The sequence below is a fragment of the Aquarana catesbeiana genome, linkage group LG12 (genome assembly GCF_042186555.1).
Source record: "Aquarana catesbeiana isolate 2022-GZ linkage group LG12, ASM4218655v1, whole genome shotgun sequence".
Classification (NCBI taxonomy): Eukaryota; Metazoa; Chordata; class Amphibia; order Anura; family Ranidae; genus Aquarana; species Aquarana catesbeiana.
Window position 1 is genome coordinate 173,451,646 of NC_133335.1, and position 27,074 is coordinate 173,478,719.

Genomic DNA, 27,074 nt, shown 5'->3' on the forward strand with positions numbered 1-27,074 from the left:
GCAATCTTCTTATAGGCTAGGCCATCTTTATGTAGAGCAACAATTCTTTTTTTCAGATTTTCAGAGAGTTCTTTGCTATAAGGTGCCATGTTGAACTTCCAGTGACCAGTATGAGAGAGTGAGAGCGGTAACACCAAATTTAACACACCTGAGACCTTGTAACACTAACGAGTCACATGACACTGGGGAGGGAAAATGGCTAATTGGAGCCAATTTGGACATTTTCACTTAGGGGTGTACTCACTTTTGTTGCCAGCGGTTTAGACATTAATGGCTGTGTGTTGAGTTATTTTGAGGGGACAGCAAATTTACACTGTTATACAAGCTGTACACTCACTACTTTACATTGTAGCAAAGTGTCATTTCTTCAGTTGTCACATGAAAAGATATAATAAAATATTTACAAAAAAATTGAGGGGTGTACTCACATCCCTAGTAAAGATATTGTATATAATGTTTGAGGGGTTCTAAGTAATTTTCTAGCAAAAAATACAGATTTTTACTTTTAAACAAAAAGTGCCAGAAAAGGCCTGGTGTGGTTCTAAAAGTAAAAGTTTTTTTTTATTTAACCTTAATGCTTTCTATATAAGCCTTACAAACATGTTATACTTACCTGCTCTATTTTCTATTATGAATAAAATACAGGTTTATGAGATTTGCAAATCCTTGCATTCTGTTTTTATGTAGATTTTACATAGCATCCCAACTTTTTTTGAAAGTGGAGTTGTACTACACAACAAACTTCTAGACAAGAAAAAATGTATGATCATGCCCTAAACAGCCTCCTTTACTTTTTCTGAGTGTTGAGCAATGGCATATTGCATAGATGGTAAAGGGCACAATAGAAGAACATGTAAATCTGGTATTATGGTGAACCACTTCTGAAAACATGCTTCAAATTGCTCAAGTCTGAATGGAGGGTTCTTTACTGTAAGAGCGGCAAGGATGTGGAATTCCCTTCCACAGGCGGTGGTCTCAGCAGGGGGGGGGCATTGATAGTTTCAAGAAACTATTAGATAAGCACCTGAACGACCACAACATACAGGGATATACAAGGTAATACTGACATATAATCACACACATAGGTTGGACTTGATGGACTTGTGTCTTTTTTTGACCTCACCTATTATGTAACTATGAGGCTAAAAGCTCTTGCCACTGCTATGGTTGAACCCTTGGTCGGGGAATATTTGGAGCAAATGGTTGTAGCTTTAAGCTACCATTGTGACAAACTGCTGGAGTTTTCTTGTCTATCGGGTGTCCTCTCTGTTCAAATACAGGGGATGCTTTGGATAAAGTGCTGGACTGTGGAACTTGCATCTAAGAAATGTCTTATCTGCATGGTCTTTGAGAGATGTCTCCTACCTTCCTCAGTGGTAGAAGCTTAAGGTACAGACAGACAGACAGACAGACAATCCTCTACCTCATCTCTACATCCCTTTTGTTTCTCCACTCCCGCAGCATCAACATCAGTGGTGGCCTGTCCATTAGGGGTGCCCAGGCGCCACGCCCTCTCTCCACAGCACCCCCTATATGCATAATGACTAGATTCATGAATCTATCCGCGGCCACCCTCTATTCATGCGTCCAGCCCAGAACACCAGGCGCATGAATTACAGCGGCCGGGGTTTTCTTTTGAAGCACCTGATTAGAGCCAGAGGCTCTGATAGGATTCAAAATAGGGTGGGCTTGGGTCGCAGAGAATGTACTCGAAGCCCACCCAGGTGTGTTACGACAGTGAATGAATATTCGCTGTTGAAACACTGATCCTTAATCCGGCCAATCAGAAGCGAGTGTGAGACCCGTTTTCCGATTGTCCGAAAAGAGAAGACACCCGATAGGCCGCCGTGGAGAAGGGAGGAAACGGAGGCCGCCGTGATGACCCGTGGAGAGCTGGAGGCCACCGCCGAGCAGGGGAAGATACCGGTGATGGGGTAAGTGCTACCGAATGGGGGGGGGGTTGGAATACTGTTTGCCACCCCCCAAAAAAAGTTTCCACCGCCTGCCACTGATCCACATCCAGGGTGCCTAAGCCTGGCATTCTACATGCAGGGTCTGAGGCACAAAGATAACCAAATCCTTGCACAAGCCTTCCTTTGCATCAAGGTAAACCCACACATTGGGGGTGAGGAGGGGTTGTTAACCTTTGCGGACATGAATTTGGCTTGCATCTCAGATGAAAAGGTGATCTGTAAGGGCTATGGTTTGGAGTTCAGCTATCAGCCCCCTCTTCATTTTCTCAACTCCAACCTTCCTCTGTCACTGCACAGACTTGCAGATCTCCTATTGAAAAAAAATTTAAAATGAAAAAATTTAAAATTTTTTAAATTTAAAATTTAAAAAGGGACAGTGTAAAAATAAAAAGTAAAATAAATAAATGTTTGGGGGTTATAAGTAATTTTCTAGCAAAAAAATACTGATTTAAAATAGGATTTTTATAACAGCTTACCTGTAAAATCCTTTTCTTTTGAGGTACATCACGGGACACAGAGCCTCAGTAATTACTGATGGGTTATATAGGGTATCACTAGGTGATTGGACACTGGCACACCCTAGACAGGTAGTTCAACCCCCTATATAATCCCTCCCCTTCCTGGGGATACCTCAGGTTTGTAGCAAAGCAATATAAGTGTATTAGAAGAGGGGTGAGACCTCTGTGTCCCGTGATGTACCTCAAAAGAAAAGGATTGTACAGGTAAGCTGTTATAAAAATCCTATTTTATTTCTCGTACATCACGGGACACAGAGCCTCCGTAATTACTGATGGGATGTCCCAGAGCAATGCTATCTGAGGGGAGAGGAACCACAACAAAGTAGGGTGTAATCAGACCTGAGGATCTCGTACCGCTACCTGAAGCACACTACGCCCAAAGGCGATATCCTCATGCCTTCTTACATCCACCTGATAAAATCTGGTGAATGTATGGACTGAAGACCAGGTTGCGGCCTTACAGATTTGAGCCATAGAGGCCTGGTGATGCACTGCCCACGAAGCACTAATAGCCCTCGTGGAGTGTGCCTTGATCTGAAAAGGCAGATTTTTTTGTTTCAAACCATAAGCTTGAACAATCACTTGCCGAATCCATTTTGAAATGGTAGAATTCGGCCATTGCCAAAGTAGACAACAAATTATAGAGGATCCAGCTCTGCAGGGGCTCTCTTTCTGGAAAAGAGTTCAGCTCTCCCACTTCATTAGCTCATTACCACCACCGTCCGCATTCAGGAGGCAACTAACTCCCTTTGAAATGCTATGTTTAGACCGGACTCCACTGAAACACGCGATTTCCATAACATACCAGCTATTGGTGTCCCCGCAACCAGGAGTAAAACCTAAATACATAGACAAATGGGAGCGAGACTTAGGACTAAAATTTACGGATAAACAGATTGACTGTATAATCCTTTTCTCCCAAAAGACTTCCATCTGTGCAAGACACTTAGAAGCAGGATACAAAGCGCTGGTATTGCACGCCAGATAAGATACACAAAATGTTCCCCCGGTCCTCGGACCGGTGCTGGAGGTGTGGGGAGGAATTGGAACATTCCTACACGTTTTTTGGTCTTGCAGGTTGATACGGCCCTTTTGGACAGAGGTACACAGGATCGTCCAGAGATTCACGGATCGGGACTTACCGGACTCCCCTGAGTTCTTCCTTCTGCATCATCATAAGATCCCAACTAAGAGCTACAAGAAATCAATACTACCATTTTTGCTCACCGCAGCAAAAAGTTGCATCCCACTGTATTGGAAGCAGACCCAACCACCGACGGTAGCTGTATGGCTGAACAGAGTAGCTGACATATATGCAATGGAGGACTTGGTGGCCACGGAAAAAGGCCTAAGTGAAAAATTCTCCAAAAAAATGGTACTTCTGGCACAAATTTATCTATTCTGAGGAATACGGACAGCTAGTAAATCGTTCCCCATGAAGGGGAATAAGTGCAAAATGTCCCCGATGATGTGTTTGTGGCTGGCCGGAGGTGTTTGCTCCCTCCTCTCCCCCCTGTTGAGAAACGGGGGGGGGGAGTTTTCCCCCCCCTTCTCCTTTTTTTTTTTCTTTCCCCTACCCTTCTTCCCACCTTGTCTTCTTTCATCTTCTTCCCCTCATCCTAACCTCCCACTTTCTATTTTTCAACATTTCCCTTTTCTATTTCTTGTACTACCCGATGTTTTTACATCGGTCGTAGACTTAAGGGGTTGGTGTGTATTGACGCCGGCCCCTTAACTAAATCCTTAAAACACGGCTCATGCCGGAAAAAATTACAAGGGTCATGCGGGATACGGAGGCCTCCTCTCTGCTAGGCATACACCCAGCCTCTATTCAGATGGGAAACATTTTTTTGTAACAAAACCTTAGGTATATACTGTACATAATGGAGCTACTGGGATGTATATCAGATATTGTCTTTGTAACATACTTTGTTGAGTGTTCTGTATTACCGCGTGATAAACCCTGATAAATAAAGAATTTACAAAAAAAAAAAGAAATGGTAGAATTCGACGCTGCCTGTCCTCCATTAGGACCTTCTGGCAATACAAACAAAACATCCATTTTGCGAATTTGAGTAGTCACTTCCAGATAGACTTTAACCGCTCTCACTACATCCAAAGAATGTAGTGACCTTTCTTCCGTAGAACAGGGATCTGGAAAAAAGGAAGGCAGAACAATATCTTGGTTTAAATGAAAACCTGAAACCACCTTTGTTAGAAAGATAGGATGAGGGCCCAAAACCACTCTATCCTTGTTCATGATCAAATAAGGCTCTTTACAGGAAAGAGCTGCTAATTCTGATACTCTTCTAGCATAAGAAATGGCTACCAGAAAAATTAATTTCCTGGTCAACAAGACCAAGGGAATTTGACGTATTGGTTCAAAAGGCTGTTTCTGTAAAACTGACAGAACCAAAATTCAAGTCCCAGGGGTTTAGGGGTGCTTTAACCGGAGGATTAAGACGCGTTACCCCCTGTATAAAGCTTCGGACCAAAGAATGCGAAGCAGGCGGCCGTTGAAATAATACTGACAAGGCCGAGACCTGGCCCTTGATGGTACTCAAGGCCAGCTTCATTTCTAATCCCATTTGTAGAAAGTCAAAAATTCTACTTATGACATATTTTCTGGGATGCCAACCCCTGGATACATACCAGGAGACATAAGCTTTCCAGACTCTATGATAAATCATTCTGGAAGCTGGCTTTCTTGCATTGATCAAGATACAAATCACAGGACCTGAAAGCCCACGACTCTTCAGAACGTGGGTTTCAATAGCCAGAACGTCAAATTTAGCGTTTGTAAGGCAGGATGGAACACTGGACCTTGGGATAGCAGGTCTGGACGTGGCAGTAGGGTCCATGGGGGACCTACTGCAATTTTTACTATTTGTGCATACCAAGCTCTTCTGGGCCACGCTGGGGCCACCAGAAGTACCGACTTCTTTTCCTGCCTGATTCTGCGAAGAAGTCGTGGCAGTAGCAGAATAGGAGGAAATGCATAAATCAGGGAGAACTGATGCCATGGAGTCACCAACGCATCTGTCCTGCATGCAAGAGGATCCCTTGTTCTTGACACAAAGTTGTCGATCTTGTTGTTGAACCTGGATGCAAAAAGATCTACATCCGGAACCCCCCATCTTTGGCATATGGCCAAGAAGACGTCGGGGTGAAGAGACCATTCCCCTGGGAATAACTGCTGGCGACTCAAGTAGTTCGCCTGCCAGTTCTCTACTCCCAGAATGAAGATTGCCGATATGCACGGCACATGTTTCTGCCCAGATTAAGATCTGGTTTACTTCTCCTTGGGCTGCACGACTCCTGGTGCCTCCTTTGTGATTGATATAAGCCACTGCTGTGGCATTGTCGGACTGGATTCTGACAGGGCAACCCTGTAACCTGAGTGTCCAGGGCTTTAGGGCTAGATACGCTGCATGGATCTCTAGAATGTTGATGGAAAAGGTCCTCTCTGTCTTGGACCATCTCCCTTGTCCAGGTAACTGGTAAAAAGGATTTTCCCTTTTGCAGATTTTCGGGTATCAACCACCAACTGAGGCTCTGACGCACTGTAGGAGACAGACGCATCAGGAAATCCAATGCCTGAACCTTCTTGTTCCAGGCAGACAGGATACTGTTTTGCAGGCGTCTCGAATGAAACTGAGCATAGGGAACTGCTTCGAATTAAGCCACCATCTTCTCCAGTAGCCTCATACAAAGGCGAATAGGAGGATCTTTCTTTGCCCTGACTACCTGAATCAGTTATTTTATGGTACTGAGCTTTGCCTGGGGTAAAAATACCCTCTTCTGGGCTGCATCTATGACCAGACCCAAATACTCTAGTCTTCTTACTGGTTTTAAAGAAGACTTCTCTAAGTTGAGGAGCCAACCTAGGTATTCCAGGTAGTCGACTGTGGTGACCAAGCTTTGTCCAAGCGGGCTACCGACAGGTCTATCAAGAGCAGGTTGTCTAGGTATGCTATTACCTTTATACCTTGGGCCCTTAATCTGGCCAGCGGAGGGGCCAAGATTTTTGTAAACCCCCGAGGTGCAGTAGCTAGCCCGAAAGGCAGAGCTATAAACTGAAAATTTTTCTACTTTGAAACGCAGGTACTTTTGATGAGCAGGGAAAATAGGTACATGCAGGTACACGTCCTTGATGTCTATTGACGGCAGAAGTTCTCCTCCTTGTAGGAGGAGCCTACCAATCGGATCGATTCCATGCGAATCATATCTTTAGGAATCGGTTTAGATCCTTGAATGGGTCTGACATCTCCATTTGGTTTTGGACCAGTAAAAAAGTTTGAATAAAACCCCAATCCCTGCTCTTGCGTGGGAACAACCACGATAACTTTTTGCGACAATAGTCGCTCCATCGCTAGAAGAGAGACTTCTTTTTCTCTGGGTCTCTGGGAAAATTTGATCTGAGGAAACGAGGAGAGGGGAATTCTCAGAACTCTAGTTCGTAACCTAGAGTTAATGTGGACATCACCCATCTGTCCTGGAAATCCTCCTGCCAGAGCCTTGAGAACTGTAGCAGTCTTCCCCCCACCCGAGCGAGCGGGGGCACTCCTTCATAAAGAGGCTTTAGCGTCTTGTCTAGTAGGCTTCCTCCCCCAGGACTTCTTTTGTCCCTGGGTCAACTCTGAGATTTATTTCTTGAGCCTGACGGAGGAGGCCGTCGTGACTGCCTGGAGGCTGATGCTCCTGGCACTGGGGACAGAGCCCGTTTAAAAGAGGGACGTTTATCAAATCCTCTCCGAACAGCCTTGCACCATGAAAGGGAAACCCAGCCAGAAGCTTCTTACATGGTGATTCGGCTATTTTCAACCATAAGATTCTACGCATATGTACCAACCCAAGCGCAAAGCAAAAGGTTTGAATGATAGAATCTCTGATTGCGTCAACAGCAAACACAAAGCCGCTGGTAGGTTGGCAAACCCCCGGCTTGCTGTTCAGGTAAAACTTTGAGGACCTGTTTAACATGGTCTCTCAATTATTGACAGACTCCGATTGCTGCCAGGTTGAGCTATTAGGACCTTCTGCCACTGAACCTGCCAAGGAAAAACATTTTTTAACAGGAATTCCAATTTCTTATCAGTTGGATCCCTAAGTATCTGAGCGTTGTCGACAAGACAAGTCAGACTTATTTATGGAGGAATGGTGGCATCAACTGCCGGTATACCCCACATCTTAGTAAATTTTTGCTCCATAGGATAAAGTGTTGAAAACTTTTTAGGCGGAAAAAAAATAAGCTTTTGCAGTAACCATAAACAGGATAGGCATGTGTAGTTTGAGGAGGCTTCAGTGAACCCAAACCAAAGGAGGGTTCTTTAACTGACTCAGAAACAGGTAACTTGAATGTGGAGCGGACCAATCCAGCAAAAATTTGCACTAACACCTTCTCATCCTGAGAAGCTGAAGAGGGCCCTTCTCCACTTGATTCCTGAAAAGAGGAATCATCAGTCTCATCCCGATCCTCTGGGAGGGATTCCTCTCCTTTTCCCCCCCAGAGTTTTTCTGTTTGAGGGTCCTGGGTGGCAGAGGGGGACCTAGTGCGTTTTCTTCCACAGAGTGAAGATGCGATTAAGGCCACCAGTCTTTCCTCTAATCCATTAATGGTTGAGGAAAAAACCTCCTGTGTAATGTATACAGGTGCTGAAGTGCCAGAAGCAGCTGCAGCCCCTGACCCCGACGGCTCACCCTGGCCAGCTTTCCCTGGTCCTTCGGGGGGAGGAGGTGCTGCAGAAGGGGGGTCCTGCAGAGGGAGTACCTTAGAGCTCCTATTTTTCGGGGTATATGTATATGTATCCTCTTCTGCCCATAGTGCATAACACAAAAAAAAGAGGCACTACCAGAATGCACTGACTGCTGAGCAATGTAGTTCAGCAACTTCCGCTGCTACCAAGTCTCAGTCTGGTGCTCAAGTAAATGTTTGCCTGGGAATGCTTGTGTCTCCAACCTCACATGCGCCCGTCTGCTCTGTGTCTCTCCATAGGCCGTGTGCATCTGAAAAGAGTGCACTTTATAGCCTGTGTGCAGCATGCAATGTGAGCGTTTCAACACGCCGTCGTTGCGTTAACGCTCCGCCCCCCCCTTGCCGCCCCCCCTCGTCTTTTTCAAAAAAGACTGTTTCCCGCGCGAGCCGAGGCTCTGATCCTCGGAACTAGCATGGCGGGGGGGCCGAGACGGAGGAGAGAGGAGGGCCGGTGGATGGGAAGCCGCTGTAATGGCGGCGGCGTGCGGAGGGGCATACTACCTCTTCCCTGTGCCTTTATCTAAGCCGTGGGGGGAGAATCCCTGTAGGAAAAACCCCCCCTTCCCACACCCTACCTGGAGCATGGCTTGGAGGAGCATACAGCGTGGACACCGAGACAAGACAGATCAAGCATGAAAAGGTATGTGCTCTTGACAGCCCCCGGTGGTGACTATAGGCATAGCATACATTTACTTAAAGGAGAAACCTTATAAGAACTGGAAAAATTCTTAAGGAGTCTCCCTTACCTTATCCAGCTGCAGGGTTCTGTTGTAACAGACCCAATCTTCACCTCTCACGGTGGGCTCTGTTTAGAGAAAAAGCTTTGGAGACTGGGGCCCCCTATGTATAGGGGGATCCACAGTTCTGGCCCCGTAAAGCACCCCGTCAGGGATATGGCTGAAAAAAACAAATACTGGATCCCGGAGTCCAGCTCTCTAAAAAGAGAAGCGTTACAGGTAAAACTTAGTTTCTTCAGACACGAGGCCCGGGTACCATTCAATTCGGCCTGGAAAAGACACTTTGAATGGATCCGGCTGCATGGCTTGCCCCAGTATAGGATATTCCTTTGGAGCTCAGCACAGCTTTACTCGAGACCAACACCTAAGACACAGAAAAAAAGGAAAGGAAGTGCTATTCAGCTATATCATAGTTGTTGCCAACATCCCCAAAGTCAGAATATATTTAGGAGGTTACCCCCAACAGGTTAAAGGGACTTTAACGGCAACTCATTTAAAATTTAAAATTTATTTTATTCAGTAGAAAAAGTATATATATATCATAAAAGACATGAAGAGTCTGTGACAAAAGGGTAACAAAAACAGTGTCATACAATCTATAAAAAACTATACAACGATATACTATATGTATGGAATTCAAGACTATATTCAATGGTCTTGCCACGAAATCTTACGCGTTTCGGGACTTAGGCATAATGTCCCTTCATCAGAGACAGGTCGTGGATCATAGACCTATTATACAATGAAATACAAACAAAATGAGTACAAAAAACAATCATGTATAAATAATATTTACAGGTATCACATATATGTCATTTGGTTTATTGTGACCGTGAATAAGAAAGGCGCAACCTACCCATACATATCAGTAACGGAGCATCTATGCCAAGATCGCTGCAGTAACGGTGTCAGATACCCCAGGTCTGACAGATGTAAACAAGGACCTGAGTGCATCGGCCAGCCCAACTCTATCCACACTGATCCAACCCACAGACATAAGGGGGCGTCCCGCGGCTCCACCACACAAACTAAAGCCAAGTTGCAGGCACTACAACATGCTGTATCATCTGCGGGATAGAAACACGTGCTATGTAGTAGAAGCTTGCCAGAGGCTAATAAGCAATTCAAGAAATCAGAGGGCAGAGGTGGGGGTTAATAGGAGGGCTGTGTTCATACCGGGATATCCGCAGTTCAGGCCACAACAGTCTGCATCACCATAAGAGAGGGAAGAGTATTGTCATGTGTATGCAAGTGCAGATCGAGCCAGGGAATTAACCCATATAAGGGCTAGGTCTGTGGACAAACAAACAGGGGATAAAGTTGTAATAGCAACCCTGAGAATTTCAAATTAAATAAACAAACGGTATAGCTGGACCACAGCCATCCAAAGATAGTACTTACATGAGGGTGCAATGTTAAGTCCTGGTGAAGCATGGGTGGTCCTATAGCGCGTCCGGGCCGGTCACCTCCAAGTGCGGTAATGATAAGCCCGTTCAAGTGCATCGCTGAAATATAAGGAGCCTGGGGGGGGCGTGGTGTAGCGTGACATGCGTCTAATCAGCGCAGCGTCATCACATCAATCACACAGTAGGGGTGTGTGAGAGGGGAGCGGCCGTGCTATAGCACCACGCCCACTGCACGTTCCCGTACTAAGAACGAGAAACAGCGTGCAGCTGACAGGTAAACCCGCCCACCGAGTAAAATCAAAACACAGCAGACGGAACAGCGAAGTAAAGTTTGATGGTTGCCTAGCAACTACTGGGTGGCCGTTTTCTCATAAGAATTCAAGGAAGTTGCTCAGGCATCAGAGGGCAATTCATTTGAAACAAAGTTTTAGTAATAATGGACGCTGTATAGCCTGTGCAGCCCGGTCTGTGTGTTAACCCATTCAAACAGAAGAGCCTATCATATTCAGTGTGTGGTTTTAGCATGGCCACACTAGTTTAACCCCTTGGAGCCTGAAGCCTCTGATTACTACCATAATATGCGCAACACAGAAATGAGACAAAAGATATTCGTTTGTGTATAACTGGCAGGACCACAAAGGTCCCCCCAAGACACACAATCCCATCCGAAGTAGGGGGAGGGACAGTGGTGGGAAGAGGATCCCGAGCCGTCACTGCACGGCCCGCCCCACAGAAAAATCTGAGAGGGGGGTCATGCAACGGCAGCCCACCGACGCAGAAAAGGCCGACGGGCGGACCACCCGCCACAACATAGCGGCTAAAGTGTCCCACCAGGAGGCCAAAAACAGAGGCCCCCCATAGGCGAACCGAAGGAAGCCCGGGGGGTCCCCCTGCGCCGGGTGGGACAGGGAGGGGTCAGCCGAAACAAAGACAACCGCAGGCCCACAGATCCGGCATAAAATGCTCCGACATCAACAGGGCACAAGGGCCATTGACAACATATCATATATGTGGATTGGATAACATAGACACATAGTAAGGCATTTAAATTTTTCTAGACACCGAACAAGATGATAAGGAGCAGCCACAGAATGGTAATACATATTTATGGTTGAAAAAATGGATGGATAGTAAGTATGCAGGGGGCCTGTGAGGAGAAACTATAAGTCCTTCTCACAAAGACCAGATGTAAAACCCTCTAAAAACGGTCTGTAGCTGAACTGCTCATTGAGGCCCGGGGGTGAGGTGGCAGCAAGGTCCATAATCCAGCGAGCCTCTCGCTGTAGAAGGACCTTATTACAGTCTCCGCCCCTCGGGTTAGGGTGGATTCTGTCCAAAAATAGAAATTGGATTTTTGGGAAGACCCCGTAATGTGTCATCCAGACATATTGTCTCAATGAAAAAAGCAGACCCTGATTTCCCTTTGGGGAGACATGTTCTTAACGAACATTACGGGGTCTTCCCAAAAATCCAATTTCTATTTTTGGACAGAATCCACCCTAACCCGAGGGGCGGAGACTGGAATAAGGTCCTTCTACAGCGAGAGGCTCGCTGGATTATGGACCTTGCTGCCACCTCACCCCCGGGCTTCAATGAGCAGTTCAGCTACAGACCGTTTTTAGAGGGTTTTACATCTGGTCTTTGTGAGAAGGACTTATAGTTTCTCCTCACAGGCCCCCCGCATACTTACTATCCATCCATTTTTTCAACCATAAATATGTATTACCATTCTGTGGCTGCTCCTTATCATCTTGTTTGTTGTCTAGAAAAATTGAAATGCCTTACTATGTGTCTATGTTATCCAATCCACATATATGATATGTTGTCAATGGCCCTTGTGCCCTGTTGATGTCGGAGCATTTTATGCCAGATCTGTGGGCCTGCGGTTGTCTTTGTTTCGGCTGACCCCTCCCTGTCCCACCCGGCGCAGGGGGACCCCCCGGGCTTCCTTCGGTTCGCCTATGGGGGGCCTCTGTTTTTGGCCTCCTGGTGGGACACTTTAGCCGCTATGTTGTGGCAGGTGGTCCGCCCGTCGGCCTTTTCTGCGTCGGTGGGCTGCCGTTGCATGACCCCCCTCTCAGATTTTTCTGTGGGGCGGGCCGTGCAGCGACGGCTCGGGATCCTCTTCCCACCACTGTCCCTCCCCCTACTTCGGATGGGATTGTGTGTCTTGGGGGGACCTTTGTGGTCCTGCCAGTTATACACAAACGAATATCTTTTGTCTCATTTCTGTGTTGCGCATATTATGGTAGTAATCAGAGGCTTCAGGCTCCAAGGGGTTAAACTAGTGTGGCCATGCTAAAACCACACACTGAATATGATAGTCTCTTCTGTTTGAATGGGTTAACACAGACCGGGCTGCACAGGCTATACAGCGTCCATTATTACTAAAACTTTGTTTCAAATGAATTGCCCTCTGATGCCTGAGCAATTTCCTTGAATTCTTATGAGAAAACGGCCACCCAGTAGTTGCTAGGCAACCATCAAACTTTACCTCGCTGTTCCGTCTGCTGTGTTTTGATTTTACTTGGTGGGCGGGTTTACCTGTCAGCTACACGCTGTTTCTCGTCCTTAGTACGGGAACGTGCAGTGGGCGTGGCGCTATAGCACGGCCGCTCCCCTCTCACACACCCCTACTGTGTGATTGATGTGATGACGCTGAGCTGATTAGACGCACGTCACGCTACACCACTCCCCCCCCAGGCTCCTTATATTTCAGCGATGCACTTGAATGGGCTTATCATTACCGCACTTGGCGGTGACCGGCCCGGACGCGCTATAGGACCACCCATGCTTCACCAGGACTTAACATTGCACCCTCATGTAAGTACTATCTTTGGATGGCTGTGGTCCAGCTATACCGTTTGTTTATTTAATTTGAAACTCTCAGGGTTGCTATTACAACTTTATCCCCTGTTTGTTTGTCCACAGACCTAGCCCTTATATGGGTTAATTCCCTGGCTCGATCTGCACTTGCATACACATGGCAATACTCTTCCCTCTCTTATGGTGATGCAGACTGTTGTGGCCTGAACTGCGGATATCCCGGTATGAACACAGCTCTCCTATTAACCCCCACCTCTGCCCTCTGATTTCTTGAATCGCTTATTAGCCTCTGGCAAGCTTCTACTACATAGCACGTGTTTCTATCCCGCAGATGATACAGCATGTTGTAGTGCTTGCAACTTGGCTTTAGTTTGTGTGGTGGAGCCGCGGGACGCCCCCTTATGTCTGTGGGTTGGATCAGTGTGGATAGAGTTGGGCCGGCCGATGCACTCAGGTCCTTGTTTACATCTGTCAGACCTGGGGTATCTGACACCGTTACTGCAGCGATCTTGGCATAGATGCTCCGTTACTGATATGTATGGGTAGGTTGCGCCTTTCTTATTCACGGTCACAATAAACCAAATGACATATATGTGATACCTGTAAATATTATTTATACATGATTGTTTTTTGTACTCATTTTGTTTGTATTTCATTGTATAATAGGTCTATGATCCACGACCTGTCTCTGATGAAGGGACATTATGCCTAAGTCCCGAAATGCGTAAGATTTCGTGGCAAGACCATTGAATATAGTCTTGAATTCCATACATACAGTATATCGTTGTATAGTTTTTTTATAGATTATATGACACTGTTTTTGTTACCCTTTTGTCACAGACTCTTCATGTCTTTTATGATATATATATACTTTTTCTACTGAATAAAATAAATTTTAAATTTTAAATGAGTTGCCGTTAAAGTCCCTTTAACCTGTTGGGGGTAACTTCCTAAATATAAACACCTAAGACACTGGCGAAAAAAAAAACTGAGGTATCCCCAGGAAGGGGAGGGATTATATAGGGGGTTGAACTTCCTGTCTAGGGTGTGCCAGTGTCCAATCACCTAGTGATACCCTATATAACCCATCAGTAATTACTGAGGCTCTGTGTCCTGTGATGTACGAGAAAGAAAAAGTGCCAGACATGCTTGTAGTGGAATGGGTTATCCTGAGCTGGCCTACAGGTTTTTTTATTGTTGTATGCGTTTGTCATCATCTAATCCTCCTGTAAGTGGCAATATAACCAAAGATGAATGACTTCTTTGTCTCTCAATGCCCTCCATAACTATATTATGGTGAATACAAATACAGTGATACCACGGTTAACGAACGCTTCTGTTCATGAACAACTCAGTTCGCGAACAGAAGAGTTCATAAAAATTTGCTTCGGTACGCGTACTCTGCTTCGGTTCACGAACACGAGTCGCGGCCATCTTCCCTGCTCGGACACGTTCATATTGAGAAGAGCAGTGCAAGATGAGAGTCTTAGGTGAACCAGTCCACTCAGATAGGGGTGTCTTCCCCTTGACTACCATGAGGGTGAGCTCACTTGATTGGGAATCATGGAAAAACAGTTCATATGAATTCTACAACTTTATCATGTCCTCAGATGATCTTTTCCTGGATGCACAGTGCTGTTTTCTGGCCCCTAGATTAGTCATTTAAATTGTGGTTTGAGATTGTTTCAAACAAGGATTAAAGAGGAGCTCTAGTTTTTTTAGTTTTTTTTTTTTTAGATGTACACATGAAAGAGGTCAGCTTAATGTAAAAGAGCATATGTAATATATGTTTAAAAACCTTTTTTTGTACATACATTTCATAATTTTACATATAAACAAAAAAAAAAAGTTCAGAACGGATTAACCTCATTGAACCCTATGGTAAAATTTGCCTTGGTTCGCTACCAGAATTCAGTTCATGAACCGAGGTATCACTGAATGCTATTAGCATAGATTAAAAAAAAATACATCACAGGCAGTGCTCAATTGTTCTCAAATAGCTGAAAATACAACTTTTGTTGCTATAGCTTCATTGCAGTTGATTCCTCAAGACAACTATCTGCTTTTGTTACTTTGTTTTATAAAGGGTCAGAAATTAACAGAATAATTGCAAATGTCCCTAGAACGGTATTTTGGTATCTCTTTACTACTTAAGTTTTCTTAAAATGTAGGTCTGGGTAATATAAAAAAGTGCCTTTTGCTGCACTGAAATCCAAAACAGTGCTATCAGACCTGCCCAACATTTTTAATAAGACAAAACATGAAGAAAAGTGTACTTACATAGTTAGTCAGGTTGAAAAATAGACACAAGTCCATCTAGTTCAACCAAATAAAAAAAAACCAAATCATACAATCGCACCAGTGGCGACCCGTCCATTAGGGGCACACGGGCGCCTGCCCCCCCCTGTCCATGCGTCTAGCCCCCTAATCTACAAGCAGGGCACTAGACGCATATATTTCAATGGGGGGGGGGGGTGTTTTTAGAGCCAGAGGCTTTAATAGCCTTCAAAAAAAGGGTGGGCTTGGGGCAGAGAGGACTGTACTCTGAGCCCACCCAGTTGTGTGAAAATAGCAAATGAATATTTGCTATTCTCACACTGATTCTCCTCCCAGCCAATCAGGAAGCGGGTCGTGAGAAAGAGAAAGGAGAAGCGATCTTATTGGCCAAGGGAGTGTGGGGAGGAGACGCACGACCAGAGCAGACGCACTGCCAGGGGAGAAGCAGGAGAACACCGACCCACCAGTCGCCACAGTCAGACTCCAGGGATGGCTCAGCCTCCAGCATCCGGCTCAGGCATCCAGCACTCCCCGGCTTGGACAGGGGAGGGAGGAGGAGGGGATATCGAAGTCATCCCAGGCAGGACAATTGCCTCTAGATGTAAAAAGTCCCCCCTTGTCCTCTGTGATGACCTTAAAGTGAATAATTCAACACCAAGTTCACTATATGGATCCCTTATGTATTTTTACATGTTGATCATCTGCCCCCTTATCTCCTCTTCTCAAAAGAGAATACATTCAGTTCCTTTAATCTTCTCATAGCTGAGCTCCTCTATCCTTTTTGAGAACTGGTGCCCAAAACTGAACTGCATATTCCAGATGAGGTCTTACTAATGATTTGTACAGGGGGAAAATTATATCTCTCTCTGGAGTCCATACCTCTCTTAATACAGGATAAAGGATTTTGCTTGTTTTGGAAACTGCAGCTTGGCATTATATATTAGGCTTATGATCTAACAAAACCCCCAGATCCTTCTCCACTATGGATTCCCCCAGTTGTACTCCCCCTAGTATGTATGATACATGCATATTATTAGACCCCAAGTGCATAACGTTACATTTATGCACATTAAACCTCATTTGCCACATAGTTGCCCAATTAAACAGTGCATTGAGGCTGGGTTGTAAATTGGAGACATCCTGTAAGGACATTATTCCACTGCATAGCTTAGTGTCATCTGCAAAGACAGAAATGTTACTTTTAATCCCAGACCCTATATCATTTATAAAGATATTAAAAAGTAGGGGTCCCAACACTGAACTTTAGACCATTCAGATTATGAATCATTAAATACCACTCATTGAATATGTTTTTTTAGCCAGTTTTCTATACATTTACGCACTGATCTTTCCAAGCCTGTAGACTTTAACTTACACATTACCTGTGTGGGGGGAACTGTGTCACACGCTTTTGCAAAATCCAAGTATACCACGTCCACAGCCACCCCTCTGTCCAAGGTGTTACCTCCTCATAAAAAGAAATCAGGTTTGTTTGACAACTTCTGTCTTTCATGAATCTATGCTGTCTGATGCGTAAAATATTTTTTTCCAGCAAGAATTTGTCTATGCGGTCTTTTATTAAAATTCCCAGTATCTTCCTGACTATAGAAGTTAAACAGGTCCATAGTTACTTGGTAAAGACTTTGATCCCTTTTTAAATATAAGCACCACATTGGCCCTATGCCAATCCAGTGGTACCATTCCAGTCATTAGAGTCCCTAAAAATTAGAAACAATGGCTTTGAAATGACGGAGCTCAATTCTTTTAGGATCCGTGGGTGGATGCCACCTGGTCCAGGTGCTTTATCCACCATTATGGGCATGAGCTCCCCCATGCTCTTTTGTATACACAGAGCTGAAGAAAGTATTTAATAAAATTGCCTTCTCTTTGACCCCAGTCACCCACTCTAGATTATTTTGTAAAGAGCCTACATGCTCAGACCCAACCTTTTTACTATTATATATATATATAGATAGATAGATAGATAGATAGATAGATAGATATAGATATATATATATATATATATATATATATATATATACATACACACATATATATATATAGATATATATATATATATTATTATTATTATTATGCAGGATTTATATAGCGCCGACAGTTTACGCAGCGCTTTACAACATTATATATATATATATATATATATATATATATATATATATATATATATATATATATATATATATATACATACATACTTCCTGCGGATTATGTTCTGTTTTTTCCCCAAACAGAATTACTTTTGAATTACTTTTGAAACATTTATACATTAGTAAGTGTCCGTGTCAGCTACTGAGTTTGGGTTTAAAGGAAACCTGTATTAAAATGATTATGCAAGCTGCCGTTGCAGTTTTAATACTTTGAGGCATTGATAGTTAATACGTATGTAGTACGTTAACCATTGCAATAACGGGCACTTTTCCCCCCTTCCTGCCCAGGCAAATTTTCAGCGCTGTCGCACTTTGAATGACAATTACTCGGTCATGCAGCACTGTACCGAAACTAAATTTTTATAATTTTGTTCACACAACTAGAGTTTTCTTTTGGTGGTATTTAATCAGCACTGGGGTTTTTATTTTTTGATAAACAAACTAAAAAAGACCAAAATTTTGGAAAAAAAAGTTTTTTCATAGTTTTTGTCATAAAATTTTGTTTTCCCCTTCACTGACGGGCACGAATGAGGCGGCACTGATGAGTTGGCACTGATATGTAGAATTGATGGGCACTGATAGGCGGCACGGATATGCAGCACTGATGGGCGCTGACAGGCGGGGGTGATGGGCACTGACCGGCGGCACTGATTGGCACTGATAGGTGGTACTGATTAGCACTGACAGGTGACACTGATGGGCAGCACTGATGATGAGGTACTGATGTGTTACTGACAGGTGTTACTGCTGGGCACTGATTGGCACTGTGGTGGGCACATGAAGGCTTTTTTATTGGGGAAATGCTGGGCACGGATTGGTAACTTATTTTCACATCTGAAGGGGCTGTGCTGATAATCAGTGTGCTGATTATCAGTACAGACCTCCACCTCTGACAGGGAGAGCTGCCGATCGGCTCTCCCTGTCAGCGCGAACCGAGAAATGCCATTTACCGGCACTTCCTGGTTCACGCTGTGATCAGCTGTGATTGGTCACAGCTGATCACGTGGTAAGAAGCCTCTTGCCCATTCCTCCTTGCAAAATTGCTCCAGCTCCTTCAAGTTGGATGGTTTGAGCTTGTGAACAGCAATCTTTAAGTCTGACCACAGATTTTCTATTGGATTGAGGTCTGGGCTTTGACTAGGCAATTTCAACACATTTACATGTTTCCCCTTAAACCACGCAAGTGTTGCTTTAGCAGTGTGTTTGGGGTCATTGTCCTGCTGGAAGGTGAACCTCCATCCTAGCCTCAAATCACACACAGAGTGGTACAGGTTTTGCTCAAGAATACCCCTGTATTTAGCACCATCCATCTTTCCCTCAACTCTGACCAGTTTCCCAGTCCTGACTGCTAAAAAACATCCCCACAGCATGATGCTGCCACCACCATGTTTCACAGTGGGGATGGTGTTCTTTGGGTGATGTGATGTGTTGGGTTTACCCCAGACATAGCATTTTCTTTGATGGACAAAAATTTCAAATTTTAGTCTCATCAGACCAGAGCACCTTCCTCCATACATTTTGGGAGTCTCCCACAAGCCTTTTCGCAAACTCAAAACGTGCCATATTGTTTTTTGCTGAAAGTAATGGCTTTCTTCTGGCCACTCTGCCATAAAGACCAACTCTATGGAGCGTACGGCTTATTGTCGTCCTATGTACAGATACTCCAGTCTCTGCTGTGGAACTCTGCAGCTCCTCCAGGGTTACCTTAGGTCTCTGTGCTGCCTCTCTGATTAATGCCCTCCTTGCCCGGTCCGTGAGTTTTGGTGTGTGGCCGTCTCTTGGCAGGTCTGCTGTCGTGCCATGTTCTTTCCATTTGGTTATGATAGATTTGATGGTGCTCCTAGGGATCATCAAAGCTTTGGATATTTTTTTATAACCTAACCCTGAATTGTACTTCTAAACAACATTGTCCCTTACTTGTCTGGAGAGTTCCTTGGTCTTCATGGCAGTGTTTGGTTAGTGGTGCCTCTTGCTTACGTGTTGCAGCCTCTGGGGCCTTTCAAAAAGGTGTGTATATGTAATGACAGATCATGTGACACTTAGATTGCACACAGGTGGACATTATTTCACTAATTATGTGACTTCTGAAGGTAATTGGTTGCACCAGAGCTTTTTATAAGCTTCTTAACAAAGGGGGTGAATACATACGCACATGCCAATTATCAGTTTTTTATTTCTGAAAAATAGTTTTATGTATATATATTTTTCTAATTTTTCTTCACCAACTTAGACTTTTGTGTTACATAGTTACATGGTAGGTGAGGTTGAAAAAAAAGACACAAGTCCAACCTATGTGTGTGATTATATGTCAGTATTAAATTGTATATCCCTGTATGTTGCGGTCGTTCAGGTGCTTATCTAATAGTTTCTTAAAACTATAGATGCCCCCCGCTGAGACCACTGCCTGTGGAAGGGATTTCCACATCCTTGCTACTCTCACAGTAAAGAACCCTCTACGTAGTTTAAGGTTAAACCTCTTTTCTTCTAATTTTAATGAGTGGCCACGAGTCTTGTTGAACTTCCTTCCACAAAAGAGTTTTATCCCTATCGTGGAGTCACCAGTATGGTATTTGTATATTGAAATCATATCCCCTCTCAAGTGTCTCTTCTCCAGAGAGAAAAGGTTCAGTGCTCGCAACCTTTTCTCATAACTAATATCCTCCAGACCCTTTATTAGCTTTGTTGCCCTTCTTTGTACTCGCTCCATTTCCAGTACATCCTCTTCCTGAGGACTGTGGCCCAGAACTGGACAGCATACTCTAGGTGCGGCCGGACCAGAGTCTTGGAGAGCGGGAGAATTATAGTTTTATCTCTGGAATTAATCCCCTTTTTAATGCATGCCAATATTCTGTTTTCTTTGTTAGCAGCAGCTTGGCATTGCATGCCATTGCTGAGCCTATCATGTACTAGGAGCCCCAGGTCCTTTTTCATCCTAGATTCCCCCAGAGGTTCTCCCCAGTGTTCTGATCCATCAAATATAATTCAGATTAAGAAAACATTGAAATAAAGGCTGTAATGTAACAAAATAGGTAAAAAGCCAAGGGGGGTGAATACTTTTGCAAGGCACTGTATATATATTTTTTGTAAGGGGTTCACATCAAACCTAGAGCTTTAAGGACTCCGCCAATCACTTATTCTCTGTTTCTGGGCTGGTTTTGCCCACTTTTAGTTAAAAGGAAACATAGTAGTTTCCCTCGCAGGGGTATTCACCATTTCAGTCCTGCTACCGAAATAAACGACAATTCAGCCCTCTTGGCTAATAAAAGGCAGCTCTCCTGCTCGGGCCTTACGCTTTGGGCCATGGTCTGTCTTCCACAGACCAGATACTCAGCACCTCAGTGCGTACATCAAGTAGCCTCGTTCTACACTGGCTCCCACCTATCTCCTAGGTGGACCCCTCCTGACTCCCATGCCCAGACCTCCTGTCTGTTGGGTGGAGCTATCTCCAACTGGGAGCCCAGAACCCTGGTCTGGTCATTACTTAAAGCCCAGCTTACCAATTAGTAAACTGGCTGTTTACTAGATCTGAACTCTGGCAGGGTACCGCTCTGCTACAATATACAGTATATATACTGATCAAAAAAATTAAAGGAACACTTTTTATTCAGAGTATAGCATCAAGTCAATTAAACTCTTGGGATATTGGTCTGGTCAGTTAAGTAGTAGAGGGGGTTGTGAATCAGTTTCAGCTGCTTTGTTGTTATTGAAATTAGGGTTGTCCCGATACCACTTTTTTTAAGACCGAGTACAAGTACCGAAACTTTTTTTCAAGTACTCGCCGATACCGATCACCGATACTTTTTTTTAATGTCATGTAGCACTAATGGGCACTGATAGGTGGCACACACTGACAGGGGCGGATCCAGAGCCTAGTCTCGGGAGGGGCACTGCCAGAAAATATGTTTTTTTTTTGGGTAAATTTAACGGGGAAATGGCTGGTGTTAGCGCTTCAATCATCACGGCACCATGGTTGTTATGGTGTCAGGATGATTGAAGCGCATTATTACTATTATTACCTGGTTATAAAAAATGAAATGGTTCAACTCACCATAGAATCAGTGGGAGCCCCGAGCGTGTCACTTGCCACTGTTATCTGCCACACATTGGGGATTGTCACTTGCCACGTCACCTGTCACTAGATGCGGATTGTCACTTGCCACGTCCCATGCCACACGTTGCGGATTGTCACTTGTCACGTCCCATGCCACACGTTGCGGATTGTCACTTGCCACGTCCCATGCCACATGTTGCGGATGGTCACCTGCCACGTCCCATGCCACACGTTGCAGATTGTCACATGCCACACATTGCGGATTGTCACTTGCCACGTCCCATGCCACACATTGCAGATTGTCACATGGCACGCGTTGCGGATTGTCACTTGCCACGTCCCATGCCACATGTTGCGGATTGTCACCTGCCACGTCCCATGCCACACGTTGCAGATTGTCACATGCCACACGTTGCGGATTGTCACTTGCCACGTCCCATGCCACACGTTGCGGATTGTCAATCACCACGTCCCATGCCACACGTTGCAGATTGTCACTTGCCTCGTCCCATGCCACACGTTGCAGATTGTCACTTGCCACATCCCATGCCACACGTTGTGGATTGTCACTTGCCACGTCCCATGCCACATGTTGTGGATTGTCACTTGACACGTCCCATGCCACATGTTGCGGATTGTCACCTGCCACGTCCCATGCCACACGTTGCAGATTGTCACATGCCACACGTTGCAGATTGTCACATGCCACGTCCCATGCCACACGTTGTGGATTATCACTTGCCACGTCCCATGCCACACGTTGCGGATTGTCAATAACCACGTCCCATGCCACACGTTGCAGATTGTCACTTGCCACGTCCCATGCCACACGTTGCAGATTGTCACTTGCCACGTCCCATGCCACACATTGTGGATTGTCACTTGCCACGTCCCATGCCACACGTTGTGGATTGTCACTTGCCACGTCCCATGCCACACGTTGCAGATTGTCACTTGCCACGTCCCATGCCACACGTTGCGGATTGTCACTTGACTGCTATAATTGTCTGCTGTGTCCCAGTCAGAGTCAGGCTTATTTAACTGGTGACCCCCTGTCATCAGTGCTGGGCAGGGAGGAATGGGCTGGCTGCTGCCACTGGGAGAGCGATGGGAGCAGAGCGAACACAGGGCTCATCCTGAGCGGATGTGTCAGCGCTGCATCCCGCCCCAGGGGGGGCAGCAGAGAGATGATGTAATCTCTCTGCTGCCGCGGCTGCCTGTGCATTCAACAGTGTGGGCGTAACTGCAGGGATGCAGGGCGGCGCTGGGCGGTGAGAGATGATGTTATCTCTCTGCTCCACCGCCCGCTGGCTCCCTGATTGGCCAGCAGCCGCTCACAAACTGTCACTGAGCCGCACACAGCGGTTCACGTAACGGAGCCGCCCGTGCTCTCAGCTGTGGAGCCGCCCGCCGGCTCCCTGATTGGCCAGCACTGCAGCCGCTCACAAACTGTCACTGAGCCGCACACAGCTGTTCACTTCGGAGCCGCCCGTGCTCTCAGCTGTGGAGCCGTCCGCCGGCTCTCTCACCCACAGCGATGCCTGCCCTGCCCACCCACTCACCCACAATCTTGGAGAGGGCAATTGCCCTGTTGCCCCCCCCCTGGATCCGCCCCTGCACACTGATGGCTGGCGCTGACTGATGAGCACTAATAGGTGGCACTGATTATACAGCACTGATGAGCACTGATAGGTGACATGCACTGATAGGTTGCACACACTGATGGCTGGCACTGATAGATGTCGCTGACTGATGAGCACTAATAGGTGGCACTGATTATACAGCACTGATAGGTGACATGCACTGATAGGTGGCACGCACTGATGGGCACTGATAGGTGGCACACACTGATAGGTGGCACACACTGATAAGTGGCACTGACTGATGACTGGCAGTGGCATTGGCTGGATGGGCACTGATGGATGGCACTAACAAATGTCACTGATGAGCACTGGTTGATGGATGACACTTATGGATTAAGGATTAATTTTTTTTTCTGCTGCCTCTCTGACGCCCATCTTGGTACACCTTGCACTCGGCCTCAATAAAGCAGCAGCGGACATCTTGTTACACCCAGCCCGAACTATATGGGCTGGGTGTAACAAGATGTCCGCTGCTGGCATACTGTGGCCGAGTGCAAGGTGTACCAAGATGGGCGTCAGGATTTTCAGTTACACTGATGGTGTAACTGCAACACAGAGCGCTCTCCACTCTGCTTTCAGCTCCGCCCTCCGCTACGCCCGCTGACTTCCTGTTTCTCCCAGCCAGGTATCGGCTAAGGCATCGGGAGCATTTGTGCGAGTACAAGTACTTACGCAAGTGCTCGGTATCGGTCCTGATACCGATACTAGTATCGGGACAACCCTAATTGAAATTGACAACAGGTGCAGTAGATAGACAAAATGAGACGACCTCCAAAACAGGAATTGTTTTACAGGTGGAGACCATTCCAATTTTTTCCCCTACTCATCTTTTCTTACTGTTTTTCATTAGGTTTGCATTTGGCTAGGGTCAGTGTCACTACTGGTAGCCTAAGGTGATACCTGGAATCAAACAATCAGAAACAAACCTCATGAGGGTGTCCTGAGGACCCGATGTCCTCTAGTGGGCCTTGTGCTCACTGCTCGACACCGTAGAGCTCGATTGGCATTTGACATTGAACACCAGAATTGGCAGGTCTACCACTGGCGCCCTGTGCTCTTCACAGATGAGAGCAGGTTCACCCTGAGCACATGACAGATGTGAAAGGGTCTGAAGAAGCCTTGGAGAACGTTATGCTATAAAACCATCCCTTTGACAAGGAGCACCAGGAGGCTACTAAGGTAGCACTTGCAAAAGTGTACACCAATACAATTTTTCTCAACTCCAGTCTTCAAGTTCCTGCAACAGGTATTCAGGCTCTCCATTATTTTGCACAGGTGATTTGAGCCACATACCACAGCCACAGCCGTTTCATCTGAGGGAAATCCTGAAAACATGACCTGTTGGGGGAGGTTTAATGTAGAAAAATGTAAAATAATGCATTTGGGTGGCAAAAATATGAATGCAATCTACTCACTGTGGAGAGAACCTCTGGGGGAAATCTAGGATGGAAAAAAAAACCTGGGGGTCCTAGTAGATGACAGGCTCAACAATGGCATGCAATGCCAAGCTGCTGCAAGCAAACAGAATATTGACATGCATTAAAAAGGGGAATAACTCCAGAGATAAAATGATAATTCATCCACTCTACAAGAATCTGGTCTGGCCGCACCTGGAGTATGCCATCCAGTTCTGGGCACCAGTTCTCAGGAAGGATGTGCTGGAACTGAAGAGAGTCCAGAGAAGGGCAACAAAATGAATAAAGGAACTGGAGGATATTAGTATTAAGGAAAGTGCAAAAAGGGGGTGAATGGAGTGACCCTAAATGAACCGGCACCTCATCCCTTTACAGTAGTAGGAATGATAGCAAAGGGTCAGAAAGTTAGGTCCAGCTATGTTTGCTTTATAGGTATGTAATTTTTTTATACTTTACTGTTTACTGTGTTTTATTGTATTTTTTGTTTTCAGGTACGCCATTCAGCTGCAGCGCAGATTTATATATCTTGACAGCAACAGCGTTTGCTCCCACGATACATAAAGCCGTGACTCCAGCGCTGTCGGAGGTGATTTCACCACCACAGTTAAAAAAAGAGCATATATGCCGAAGCGTGGGGGCAGCAGGGGCGGAGGAGCGATTTGCTCCTACCTTTTGCGGGAGGATGCCCCACTGCTTCGGCATACATTATATATATATATATATATATATATATATATATATATATATATATATATATTTTTTTTTTGGCAGAGGTTGCATTAAAAAATGTTTTATTTTTTACTTTTTTTTGTATTTGCTTTGCAGGTATGGTAAGTCTTACTTTTATACTGTAATGTTACTTTGCTTTATTGTTAACCATCATTTACTTAGCAGGTACGCCATTCAGTTGAAGCACGGATTTATTTATCTTGACAGCAACAGCATTTGCTTCCACGATACATAAAGCCGTGACTCCAGCGCTGTAGGGGATGATTTCACCACCACAGTTAAAAAAAAAAAAAAAAAAAAAAGGAGCATATATGCCGAAGCATGGGGGGAGCAGGGGAGGAGGAGCGATTTGCTCCTAACTTTTGGGGTGGATGTCCCCATGATTCGGCATATATAAATGGTGCATGTATGCCCATAATTAGAAGTGGGTGGATGAAGGGAGGTATTCTAATGGTGGGCATACCCACTGATCAATCTCTTTTTTTCGTTCAGCCCACAGGCTGCATGAAAAAAAAAAGATTACAATATATGCCCAACAAGGACCAGCAATGTACTGGTATGTTGCTGGACTTTGAGTGGTTATTTCAGAATGATGCCTGCAGGTTTAGGTATCATCTTGGTATCATTCTTTTCAGCCAGAGGTCGGCTTTCATGAAAAAGCAATCCTAGCGGCTAATTAGCCTCTAGACTGCTTTTACAAGCAGTGGGAGGGAATGTCCCCCCCCCCTCCCACTGTCTTCCATGTTTTTCTCTGGCTCTCCTGTCCCAACAGGGAACCAGAGAATGCAGCCGGTGATTCGGCCAGCTGACCATAGAGCTGATCAGAGACCAGAATGACTCCAATCATCTCTATGGCCTAAGAAACCGGAAGCTACGAGCATTTTGGATGTAAACAGCACCATTGGGAAAGCATTTTATCACACCAATCTTGGTGTGGTCAGAAGCTTTGATGGCAGAGGAGAGATCTAGGGTCTAATAGACCCCATTTTTTTCAAAAAAAGAGTACCTGTCACTACCTATTGTTATCATAGGGGATATTTACATTCCCTGAGATAACAATAAACATGATAAAAAAAATGAAAGGAACAGTTTAAAAATAAGATAAAAATGCAAAAAAAAAAAAAAAATGTAAACAGCAATTGCACCATGCATGTGAGGTATCACCGTGAAGGTCAGATCGAGGGCAGTAATTTTAGCAGTAGACCTCCTCTTTAAATCTAAAGTGGTAACCTGTAAAGGCTTTTAAATATGCATGTAGTTTGTCGCCACTGCACGTTTGTGCGCAATTTTAAAGCATGTCGTATTTGGTATCCATGTATTCGGCCTAAGATCATCTTTTTTATTTCATCAAACATTTGGGCAATATACTGTGTTTTAGTGCATTAAATTTAAAAAAAGGGTGTTTTTTCCCAAAAAAATGCATTTGAAAAATCACTGGGCAAATACTGTGAAAACAAAAATGAAACACCCACCATTTTAAACTGTAGGGCCTTTGCTTTAAAAATGTTTGGGGGTTAAAAGTAATTTTCTTGCAAAAAAAAAATATTTTTTTATGTAAACAAAAAGAAGTGTCAGAAAG

General features: G+C 45.0%; 2 long non-coding RNA genes across 2 annotated transcripts; one reads left to right on the top strand and one right to left on the bottom strand.

Annotated features, from left to right (window-relative positions):
* Positions 1–9,472: 9,472 nt before the first annotated feature.
* On the bottom strand, positions 9,473–10,546 carry LOC141114153 (uncharacterized). The gene is made up of 4 exons (XR_012236880.1): positions 10,382–10,546; positions 10,157–10,273; positions 9,837–10,047; positions 9,473–9,712 (listed from the first exon to the last, which is right to left on the bottom strand). It is a non-coding gene; the product is annotated as an uncharacterized lncRNA (long non-coding RNA).
* A 2,490-nt stretch (positions 10,547–13,036) lies between these two features.
* Positions 13,037–14,119, top strand: LOC141114154 (uncharacterized). Its single transcript, XR_012236881.1, has 4 exons — positions 13,037–13,209; positions 13,318–13,434; positions 13,544–13,754; positions 13,879–14,119. It is a non-coding gene; the product is annotated as an uncharacterized lncRNA (long non-coding RNA).
* Positions 14,120–27,074: the final 12,955 nt, after the last annotated feature.